This window comes from Mus pahari, chromosome 8, assembly GCF_900095145.1.
Source record: "Mus pahari chromosome 8, PAHARI_EIJ_v1.1, whole genome shotgun sequence".
Classification (NCBI taxonomy): Eukaryota; Metazoa; Chordata; class Mammalia; order Rodentia; family Muridae; genus Mus; species Mus pahari.
Genome location: NC_034597.1, coordinates 76,964,011 through 76,976,481, shown reverse-complemented (window position 1 = coordinate 76,976,481; position 12,471 = coordinate 76,964,011). Strand labels below are relative to the sequence as shown.

Below are 12,471 nucleotides of genomic sequence, written 5' to 3'. Positions count from 1 at the left end.
TTGGTCTTGCAAACTTTATATGACCCAGCACAGGGGAAGGCCTGGGCCAAGTAGTGGGAGTGGGTGGGTAGGGGAGCAGGGGCAGGGGGGTATAGGGAACTTTCGGGATAGCATTTGAAATGTAAATAAAGAAAATAATAATAAAAAAAAAAGAGGAAGGAAAAGCTTGCTTCGGCTTCGTATTTTTCCTTGACAATCTGATGCAATGACAGTGAATGTGGTAGTGGGCTAAATGAGGGGCTTCCTAAAATTTCCTGCCCTAATCCCCAGAGCCTATGTCATCTTTCATGACCAAAGGACTGTGCAGATGTGACTGAACTAAGGATTTTAGGTGAAAATATCTCCTGGATTAGCCACACAGACCCAACCAACATCAACACAGTAGTTCTTTCTTTCTTTCTTTCTTTCTTTCTTTCTTTCTTTCTTTCTTTCTTTCTTTCTTTCTTTCTTTCTTTCTTTCTTTCTTTCCTTCCTTCCTTCCTTCCTTCCTTTCCTTCCTTCCTTCCTTCCTTCCTTNCTTCCTTCCTTCCTTCCTTCCTTCCTTCTTTCCTTCCTTCTTTCCTTCTTTTATATCTCAGTAATTTTTTATTGGACATTTTCTTTATTTACATTTCAAATGTTTACACCTTTCCACGTCTCCCCTTCGGAAACCCCCTAACCCATTCCCCTCCCCCTGCCTCTATGAGGCTGCTCCCCCACCCACCCATCCACTCACTCTTGTCTTCCCTCCCTGGCATTCCCCTACACTGGGGCATCGAACAGCCTCAGGCCCAAGGGCCTCTCCTCCCTTGTCCAACAAGGTCATCCTCTGCCACATATGGGGCTGGAGCCAAGGGTCCCACCATGTGTCCATGTGGTGGTCCAGTCCCTGGGAACTCTGGGGCGTCTGGCCAGTTGACACTGTTTCTCCCCCCATGAGGCTGCAAACACCCTCAGTTCCTTCAGTCCCTTCTCCAATTCCTCCATTGAGGACCCCACGTTCAGAGACTGGGAGCATCTGCCTCTGTATTTGTCAGGCTCTGGCAGAGCCTCTCAGGAGACAATCATATCAGGCTTCCATCACCAAGCACTTCTCAGCATCCACAATAGCATCCAGGTTAGGTGACTGTATATGGGATGGATCCCCAAGGTGGGGCAGTCTCTGGATGGCCTTTCCTTCAGTCTCTGCTCCACACTTTGTCTCCATATTTCCTCCTGTGAGTCATTTTTTTCCCCCTTCTAAGAAGCATTGAAGCATCCACATTTTGATCTTCCTTCTTCTTGGGCTTCATATGGTCTGTGAATTGAATCTTGGATATTCTGAGCTTTTGGGCTAATATCCACTTATCAGTGAGTACATCCCGTGTGTGTTCCTTTGTGACTGAGTTACCTCACTCAGGATGATATTTTCAAATTCCATCCATTTGCCTGTGAATTTTATGAAGTCATTGCTTTTAATAGCTGAGTAGTATTCCACTGTATAAATGTACTAATTCAGAAGTTCTTATAAAAGGAAGGCAGAGACAGAGATTTATAAGTCTACAGCAGAGGTAAGTGCAATCTTCTATAAGCCAAGAAACATGGGCAGCCTGTGAAAGCCGGAGGAATAGAAAAGCAAATCCTCCTCTAGGTCTCCAGTAGGGCATACGTTCATCTTAGCTCAGTGACATCATTCTGATCCCTAAGACTGGGAAATTTGTCATTTTGCAACCCTTACATCTAAGGCTCAAAGAATATTGGGGAAAAAAAGGAAGTAGATTGTTTTAAAGGAGGGAAAGAAAGATTGTAAGCACCAGAGGACTGGGTCTTCTACATGGTCATCAAGGATAAGAGTTCTCATGCAGAAATAGCCTGGACAAGAGTGAAGATGCAGCTGCTTGCACAGAAGAGAGAGTCCAAGAGGAAGAAAGAAGTTGCACCTACACTGTCTGTTTTCTGGCACCGCATTTCCACCTGTCTTTACATCGGCACCTGCCTCTACACCTCTTCCCACATCACACTTGCGCTTCTGCCTGCATGTCCACCTGCGCCCATCATGAAGGGTATTTATTCGGCCTTTCTCAAACAATAATAACGGTTGTAGTGATTCACCTGATTGTTTCATCCTTTAGCAACAATCCTACCATCAACAAAAGACAGGTGAAGCTTCCCTATTCACACTGCAAAAACGATCAACCCTCACTTTACTTGAATAATGTCAACACACCCATCAGTACAATATCTCTATGTGGAATCAGAACTCCTATTCCATCACAAGGTTTCATTAGCTAAAATAATATTGCAATTTATATAACTGCTTTGGTCTTCCTTTCCTCCTCTCACCAGCTGTCATTAGGTCCTTGAGCCCAGTGGAGGGGTTATGAAACACTTGTGAGACTCTATTCAATAATCTTAGTTTTAATCCTCTTTAGCATGAATTTTGTGAACATGATACAAGTTCAAAGAACTTTGTTCAGCTCGGAGCAATTTACTAGTATCTAGCTACCTCAGTTTACCTTTTTCTTTGATACTGAAATTGGGGAAAGGAGCTATTTCTCAACAGAATGGCCATTTGGTAAAACAGAATTACTATTTTAAGGTAAAAAATATGTAAGATATTAAGTTTCATATAGGCTGATAGAACCATTTCACTTTCTTAGCTTTTTTTTTTTCAAGACAGGGTTTCTCTGTACAGCCCTAGCTGTCTTGGAACTCACTTTGTAGACCAGGCTGGCCTCGAACTCAGAAATCTGCCTGCCTCTGCCTCCCAAGTGCTGGGATTAAAGGCATGTGCCACCACGCCCGGCTTGCTTTTTTTTTTTTTTTCACTTTCTTAACTTTTAACACAAATTTACCTAACTTCTAATACAAATTGAAAAAGTTAGCTGTCTTAATTCATTTTAAATATGTTAAATGTGTTATGATTAGATGGGAATCATTTAACTGTATCTCAGTGTTAATTCAGAGAAATACTAACACAATATGACACTGTTAAACTTAGCTCGTACTTTCTGTGCTCAAAGTAATCACCTCATTATCATCGACTTACAATTTTCTTCACTCATTAAACACAGTTTGTTATATATTAAAGAATGACACTTGAAAATAATAATTAGATAAGCATATGATATGATCAGTAAATCAAATTAACTTGACTCTAGATTAAAGATAATGGGACAAAATCTATTTTTACAAAGGGAGTGTTAAAAGAGATCGAGAATGTTAAGACATAATACTTTCTGTTTTTCATTTATACTGTCTGTTTCATTTGAACAGGGCTTATCTTGAGCTGTAAGCGTGGATTTAGGTAGTTACTGCCCAAACTTGTGACTTTATATGTTGAGGTTTGGGCAAAGTTTTGTAGTTTAAGATTCTACTCGGAGAATTAATTTCCCTAGACATAGTGATGAGACCCAGCAGTGAGCACAGTCTAGAAATGGTGTTGAAGGTCCTGCAACTGTGATTCTAGGAGATGAGCAGGCATTAGAGATGAGCCTTGGGAACCTTCTCCATGGGTAATATTGACAAAATTATGAACAAAGTTTCCTTCTGCTCCTTCTATACTCTTTAAACTACCACTGCCAGATCTCCAATAACTTCATTGCCCAAGTTCATAGTCAAGTTTCTTCTCTAACTCAACCTCATGAACACTTAATGGAATTGTCTTCTAGTTTACACTTTAGTCATCTTTAAAATGCTTCTTGTGGCTTCGATGACTCCACAGATTGGTTGGTTCCCCCCAGGTTTCTAGCTCTGACTAGGTTAGAGCTCGCGGTTGAATGACTTCCCAGCCGCTCTAAGTGTTGGAGTCTTCTTCTATTACTGTGAAGAGACACCATGACCATGGAAACTCTTATAAAGGAAACATTTCACTGGAGCTGGCTTACAGTTTCAGCGGTTTAGTTCATTAGGGTCATGGTGGGAAGCATGGTAGCACACTCGCAAACGTGGTGCTGAAAAGATTGCTGAGAGTTCTACATCTGGAACAGCAGGCAGCAGGAAGATACACACACACACACACACACAGAGAGAGAGAGAGAGAGAGAGAGAGAGAGAGAGAGAGAGACTGGGTTTGGATCGAGCTTTTGAAATCCCAAAGCCCACCCTCAGTGACACATTTCCCTTAGTACAGCCACATTACTCCAACACGGCCACACCTCCTAATTCCTATCAGGTAGCATCACTCCCTAATGACCAAATATCCAAATATAATAGAGCCTATTGGGGACATTCAAATTTAAACCACCACAAGTTTAGTGTTATTTTTCTCAATATTCTTCTCTTTCTGTTTACATTTTGGCCTTGAAAACTCATACATAGATCCCTAAAATTTAAAGTTATCTATGTGATAGTAATGCCAAAATCTCTCTGTACAAATCCACCCTCTCACATCAAGAACAGAAATTACATCAGGGTAAAGGGTTGGGGGTAGATATTCCAAGGGAATGGACCTAAGAAGCAAGCTGGTCTTGCCATTTTAATATCTAACAAAATAAAGTCACGTGAAATGATAAAAAGAAAAAAAAATATCTAACCAAATGTACTTTAAAGCTAGTCAAAAGAGATGGGTGAGGACACTACAGATTCATCAAAGCCAAAATCCACCAGATGACATTTCAGTTCTTAATATTTATGACCTAAACTTATGGGTACCCATATAAATAAACTGAAAGAAAAAAAAAATCCAGTGATCATATCATTAGATTCAGAAAAGGCCTTCGACAAAATCCAACACTTCTTCATGATAAAAGAGATAAGAGATATTAAGGACCCTAAACATAAAAAGGGCAATTTAAAGCAAGCATATAGCCAACAGCAAATTAAATAGAGAGAAACTCAAAGCAATTCCACTAAAATCAGGAACAAGAAAAGGTTGCCCACTCTCTATATACCTGTTTAGCATAATACTTAAATTCCTAGGTAGAGCAATAAGACAACTGAAGGAGACCAAGGGGAAAGGAAGAAGTCAATGTATCTTTATTTGCAGATGATATGATAGTATACCAAGCAGTCCCAATATTGCACTGGAGAACTACAGCCAATAAACACGTTCAACAAAGTAGTTAGAAAATCAACTAATGAAAATCAGTATGTCTTCTAAACAAAAATCAAAACCAGACAGAGTGAGGAAGAAATCAGGGAAACAGCATCTTTCACAATAGCCTCAAATAATAGAAAATGTCTTGAGATTACCACAACCAAGCAAGTGAAAGACTTTTATAATACAAATTTTAAGTCTTTGACGAAAGAATTGAAGAAGATATCAGAAGATTAAAAAGATCTCCAATGCTCATGGATTGGTAGTAAAAATGACCATCCTACCAAAAGCAATCTATAGATACAATGCAATCACCATTAATATTGAAACAATTATTTACAGACCAGAAAAGGACAACATCATATGATAAAACAACAAACAAACAAACAACCTGAGATAGCTAAGACAATCCTGAACAACAACAACAACAACAACAACAACAACAACAACAACAAAGAACACGTGCATCAATGGAATCAAATTGAAGACCTAGACATAAATCCATACACTTATGGACACCTGACTTTTTTTTCTGGTATCCAGATTATGGCTTCGTTGTAATAGATTCCTTTTAAACATTGGTTGGTCATAAGGATAATTTCTTTGGTACTTGTTTTCACTTGTAACCTCTTTAGAATAATATAAGCAAAAATATGAACATATATGACATGGAGTGATCAGATATCTTACAGCCTGGACAAACTAATCTTCGTATTCTCAGACAGATTGATATGCTAACCTGGAGAGCAACTTGATTACATTAAAGGTTAGTCAAACCTAAACAAACAAAACAACAACAAAAAAACCCAACACATCAACTCCCTCATATCTGGTTATTTGACATCCCTCTTTAGATATCTTTGGAACCTCAAACCTGTCGTGGCAGGTAATGCATGAATCTCATATTCTATGCATATATCTTCTATTCTAAGTTATCTACTCACCTCATAACTTCTGCCCTCTAGTTAAACGGTAACATAAAATACTAGCAGGGCCACTGATTCTTCTCACCCTGTGGCATCCAAATTGTAAACCTACCTCCAAAATATAATCCATTCACCTTCCTCTCTCACGATCACTACCAACTTAGCCCTTGATTTCATCATCACTTCCTTGACTATCACAATTCCTTCCGTAGGAATCATCTACCTCCTGATCTCTACAGTTCACTTCCTGTCACAGTGTCGATTGGCTTTTTGTCTGAGATTTAACAGAGCTCTTCCTTTGTTGCTCTGTCTCAGTGTCTCACTTGCCTTAATTCAAGCTTGCTACAGTTCATGTATGCTCCATTACCACTGAGTCCCTAGAAACTAGTCCAGAAAGGGATTAGATAAACATTGTTGGATGACTAATTGAAAAAGAAATCATATTCCCTGGGGTTTCCCTGAATAATTTTAATAACCTGTCAATCCATGGACCCTCATGAATTTCAGAGTAGCTCTTCACACCGTCTTCCAAGGACATCACCATTGTCCTTAATCTTATCTCATGGAACTGGTTCTAAAAAGTGCTGAAGTCTACAAAGCGATGGCCATTTATTTATTTAATGGCTTTATAAGATATTGTTACAATTTTCCCTGTCTTGTAATTGTTATTTGAAACTTGGTAGGCTTTGGTGTGTAGTTATTTGGCATTTGTTTAATTACTGGGTAGAAGTAAACTTACTTGTTAAATAACTTTAGTTAATTTATTATATTTTGCTCTTTAATGTTATGTTTAGAAGTGCATCCCTTCTCGTTTGATTATGTGACTGTTGGTCTGTTGTTCTCTGATATGCACATATTACATACACTCTATTACTCTGGAACTTGCTTCACTGTCAGGTAGGAATTAAGGATCCAGTTATATTCTCCTACAAATGATACCTTAATTGTCTCAACACCAGTTATTGAGTGTGCAATGTGAACTTGAATTATATTTGTATAATTTGTATAGAAGGCTGGCCTTGATTTCAAATGACATGTGTTAAAGTCAGTCTGACTGACTCATTTATTTATTTTCTGCTACCTCTGAGACCAGCTCCTTCATCTGTAAAAAGTGATGGTATTACCCACCTCTGAGTGTTGCGTCAGGATTAGAAGGTAGGTAATTTTGAAATACTGCCTGTCACATGGTGGGCTTTGTGTTCTTGTTTAACATTACCACGACCCCTATTTACTATCTGATAAGGTAATTTCCTTAATCTAGATTCCAAATCAAGCTGACTTTTGGTTGGAATTGTACTGAACAGATAGATTACATGCAGGGTCACCACACTTACACAATTTTTCCATCCAGAATTGTAACATCTGTTTTAATTTTCAAATCTTTCTAAAAGGCTACATTGAACATCTTACCTTTCTATTTTTCACTCTTAGTAAGCAAGCATTTTACTGACTGAGTCATATTTTCAGCCCCCATTGGATGGGGTCTTTCCTCTAAACACTCAGTTTAACCTGAAATTCTCTTAATTTAAAGATGTTTATCAAAATGTGCAGCCAATGTTTCCTAATAAATTCTCTTTTTATTATTGGTCAGAATTGACTGATATTTGACTCTCTTGTCTTCTGTTTAAAGACTTTAGATTAAATTTAAATTATGCTTTTGTCCATATTTATTTTTCTTAAGTTTTTCTTCAATTATGGAGTTATTGGTTGTCTTGTTGTTGTTTGTTTGTTTGCTCTCTCTGTATTTATGCTCTAGGGTTTTCTTTCCCCTCTAACTTGGTGGTTGTGTATATCCATTTAAAGTCTGGAGATATGGCTCAGCTGTTGTGGTAAATAATTAAACCCGCTCTATGCTCCCCCAGGATGTGCGCGCCTCCTCTATACCTGCCCAACTTGATTGGATTCATGAATGAAAGACATACTCATGCGGACTTATTTTTAATATGCACTAAGCATCGCAATAGCTGGTCGTTTCCAAATCTCTTCGCAGCTAGGATACTCTCCTCTCTGATTTTCCTTAGTTAATACTTACTAAATCTCTTTTTTATCCTTGCTGCGCTGTGCCCTGCTGGACAACCCCACTGGGGCCACCCTCCCCTTGCATCTACATTTCTGCCATCTTACCCTCCTGCATGTTCCCAGCTTGGTCTTTCCTACGCCCTTTTTATGGTGGCTTCTCCTTCTCCCTCTCCTTCGTTTCTTGCCCAGGAATTCTAAAAGTTCTGCCTCTGTCTCCCTGCCCAGCCATTGGCTGCTTTCAATTTTACTTCCAAATCAAAACCAATTAGAGGCAGGGACCCTCAAGTAACTTACAAGCAGATGTTTGAACTCCAGTGTAATTTGGGAATCCGTGCAATCAAATCCACAACACTCAGTCCTTAAGAGTTCTTATAGCTCTTGCAGATGATCTGAGTTTAATTCTCAGATCATAACTCCATTCTCAGGGGAATCAACACCCTTTTCTGAACTCCTCATACACTAGGCTCACATTTTGTACATACATGCATGCAAACATTTATACATACAAAGTAAAACAAATCTAAAACCCCTTTTGTTGCCTTTTATTTATTTATTTATTTATTTATTCACTTTACTTCTTGATCGAAGTCAATCCCACCCTTATAAATACTTCCCTCCATTACTTCCACACTTCTCTCCAGAGAAAGGGAACACCCCCCTCCCCTTAGGTACCACCCTGCCCTGAGACACCCAGCGATAGCAAGGCTAAGTGTGTCCTTTCCCTCTGAGGCCAAACCAGGCAGCCAAAGACTATTATCCAAAATATATAAAGAACTCTAGAAATTAGACACCAACAAACGAAACAACCCAATGAAAAATGAGATACAGAGCTGAATAAAGAATTCTCAACAGAGGAATCTCTAAGAGCTGAGAAACACTTAAAGAAACGTTCAACATCCTTGCTCATCAGGGAAATGCAAATCAAAATGATTCTGCAATTCCATTTATCACCCTTCAGAATGGCTAAGATCAAAAAACTAAAGTGACAACTTCTAAAGCCTCACCAAAAGGCTCAACTTAATTAGACTGTATTCACCAGGACACTTGCTCTTTGACAAGTCAGCTTACTAGAAAGCTTAATCAAGCAGGCCATAGTGCCACATGCCTTAAATTCTAGGAGGTAGGAAGCAGATCTCTGTGAGTTCAAGACCATCTTGGTCTACATAGTGAGTTCTAGGCCAGCTAAGATTCATAGTGAGGCCCTGTATCAAAAAAGAAATGGAGAAGAGAGAGGGCTCTTAATCACATTGGCAAAACCTCTCTCTGTGGCCCAGTTTAGCCACAGGTGACAAATACTCACCTATCCTGTTCACCTACAAATGGAGGGAGCAGCCAAGGGCATGTACTGCAGAGAAGAGGTGTAAATGTGGTGCAGTCCTGCTTACCACGAGGTGCTCTGGTTTCCAAACAGCTTGCCTCCCAAGGATTCCTGAGTTAGAAGCTTGGTTTTCAGCTTGAAGATGCTAGGAGGCAGTGGTACCCTTGAAAAGTGGAGCCTGATCATTGGAGGTGCTGCTTCAAGCAATACATAAATAAATAAATAAATAAATAAATAAATAAATAAATAAATAAATAAATAAAAGAAAGGAAGAAAAAGAAATTCTTAGGTATTTGGCTCTGTTTATGATATATTCTTTAATTTTGATTTTAGAATTTGCTTATTTCAGCAAACATGGAAGGCATTAAAATGCACAGAGTCCTGAAACACATTTAAAGATTCTGAAAGTAAAGTTACATACTAACATAAAAGACACCTGAAATTCTATCAAGAGCCAAGGACATTAGTTATTCTAACAGTACTAGGCAAACTTTCTTTAACTAGATAAAATACAAACATTTTGAAACAGTCATAAACCACAGTTGGCTAGTTTTGTTCTACCTTTTCAAAGAAACCTTTTGTTGATCCTTTGTGAGTTTCACATGATGCACCCCATTCCTGCTCATCTCCCCGTGCTCTCATATCCCCTGCAAAATAAAACATACACACGACCAAACAACAATAAAAAGCAAAAGCATAAAAAACATCTCATCGTGCAGTGTGGCTGGCTCAGTGTGTCCCACAATATACCCCTCTGTACACTGCGTAGACATCTTCATTTGGGGATGTTCATTACATGCGTCATTGGTCTGCTTTGATATTTTTGGCTTCTGTGACACCATCATTATTGGATCCTCATTGAAATTCCTTCCGGTTATCCTGTTTTTGCCCTGTGTCATGGAGATACTGCAGCTTTGGAGCAACAGGATTGGTTGGCCCTTTCACAAATTCCCAACCATTCGCAGATGATACAGATTTTTGGGGTGGGCCAACTCAGAACCCTGGATCTGGGCCTGGGTGGCAACTGAGCTGCTCAGTCCATCAGCTCTTCCAAGATGAACTCTCCTTCACTACTCCAGCTAGGTGACCTAATGCCACCACCGGCAGAAGGCAGGGTCAGGTCCCCTGCTCTCGTGCCCTTGGAGCTGACTCACCTGCACCCATGCCTCCAGGGCCAGCTCCCAGTCAAGGTTCGGGGACCACTTTTCCAAGTGCTGCAGCCTATGAGGGGGCTAAGACAGCCAGCCCCTCCCCACCCCCCTGCTCTCAAGTCCTCAGGATGGCTGACCTGTGCCTTCCCCATCAGGGCCACATCCACTGTGTTGCCCAGGTGAGGTGCAGGACCCTCTCTCCTTAGTGCTACAGTGCCAGTAAGGAGGCAGTAAGAGGAAGGGAGTCGGGGCTCTTGCTCTCATGACCCCCAGCTCTCCCCACTACTGCTTGTGGCGAGGGAGGAAGGGGGAAGACATTTCCAGACCCAGCCATTTCACCTCCAGATGAGTGGCAGGGCCAGTTCTCTTATGCTCCTAACCTCGGAGTAGACTCACACGCCCCCCCCCCCCNCCAGGGCCAGTTCTACTCTGCTGCCCAGGCGCTGTGCAGTGCCCACTCTCCCTAGTGCCAGTGCTGCAGCTGGTAAGGGACAGGGCTAGCTCTCCCAAGCTCAAGACACTGGGGGCAGCTTTCTTGACTGCCAGAGGAGGCAAGGGGCGGAGTAGGAGGTGGGCATCACCTTTGCACCAATGTCATCCCCTAGCAGACCAGCGGCTGAGTCAGCTCTCCCACAGTCATGCCCTCAGGGTTGGCTCACCCCCACACCCCCACTTCAAGGCATAGGGATCTGCCAGTGAAGGACGAGGCAAGGTCTCCCGAGCATTGCATTCAGTGAGGAGTGGGGCCATTTAAGCACAGCCCCTGAACATTTATATGGTACCTCAAGGCTGCCCCAACAGGGACATCCCTGTGTTCTCTAGTCATACACATCAACATGGACCACTGCTGCTTTGTAGTCATGGACTCAGACATGGCCCTCAGTGGCAGTTTGGGGTGCAAGCTACCTCTCCACGGCCCCAGGAGGCAGAGCTGGTGACATAACAGGCTACTCCTCTCCACCCACAAGCCTCCAGTTCCATCTCTCTTCATAATGCTCACGGTACTGTACTTCTCTTTCTCTTCCAACTGACCACCACGTATTCACGCATTGTGGTGGCTCCTGCTGCAGTTGGGTCAAGCAACTAGCGGGCCCCTGGGCGAGATCCTCCATCCGTGCGTGTTTCATAGTGTGGCAACAGGCAGGTGTCTATGACCCGCCTGTTCGCCTGTTCTGTGTAATAGAGGGCAAGTCTGTGGGTGGCATGGTAGTTCGCAGGTCTGTCTGTCTTCCTCCTTCTGTGCTGACACAATTGGATTGGATTTGATTTGATTTTTTATGTGTCCTAGGCATTAAACAGCTTTGACCACCAAGCCAGAAATCAAGCTAGGATGAACAAGGACTGACATCTGCTCTGCCCCTGACTGATACAAGAACATCTCCACCAACGAGGTGTCTCTTTGCCCATTGCCAGGGAGTGTTTATAATATTTTGATTCAACCCATTTAACTATATATACATGTATATACATATGTATGTATGTATTAGTAACATGTTATCTGGTAGAGTGATAACTATCTCATTCTTCTTTTTTCTTGTATTAAGAACCTTCATGTTTAGCCGGGCGGTGGTGGCGCACGCCTTTAATCCCAGCACTTGGGAGGCAGAGGCAGGCGGATTTCTGAGTTCGAGGCCAGCCTGGTCTACAGAGTGAGTTCCAGGACAGCCAGGGCTACACAGAGAAACCCTGTCTCACCCCCCCCCCCCAAAAAAAGAATCTTCATGTTTTGGGTTGGTCAGTTATTCCTGGGCATGGGGCCTTCCCTGAAGTGTAATTGATATACCCACTGACATTCCATGGGAGAACATTGAATTGCAGGTATCAATTGCAATAGCTTCTTGGTTTGGGGCGATAACCTCTGTCTACTTCCCCCTCGTACTGGGACTCCATCTGGACCGTGTGCAGGTTGTATGTGTGCTGCCTCAGACTGTGTGAGTTCTTCATCTGTGCTTCAGGCTGTTGCATCTGGACAACACTGCTTCCTTGGAGAAATCAACCACCTGTGTCTCTTACAATCTCTCTTCCTCATAGATCTCTCCTTTGTAAAGACAGGGTCCTTTG

At 41.6% G+C, this 12,471-nt stretch overlaps 1 non-coding gene across 1 annotated transcript; it reads right to left on the bottom strand.

The window, feature by feature from the left end:
- Positions 1-11,685: 11,685 nt before the first annotated feature.
- Positions 11,686-11,828, bottom strand: LOC115064587. The gene has a single exon (XR_003844425.1). It is a non-coding gene; the product is annotated as a small nucleolar RNA SNORA48 (small nucleolar RNA).
- Positions 11,829-12,471: the final 643 nt, after the last annotated feature.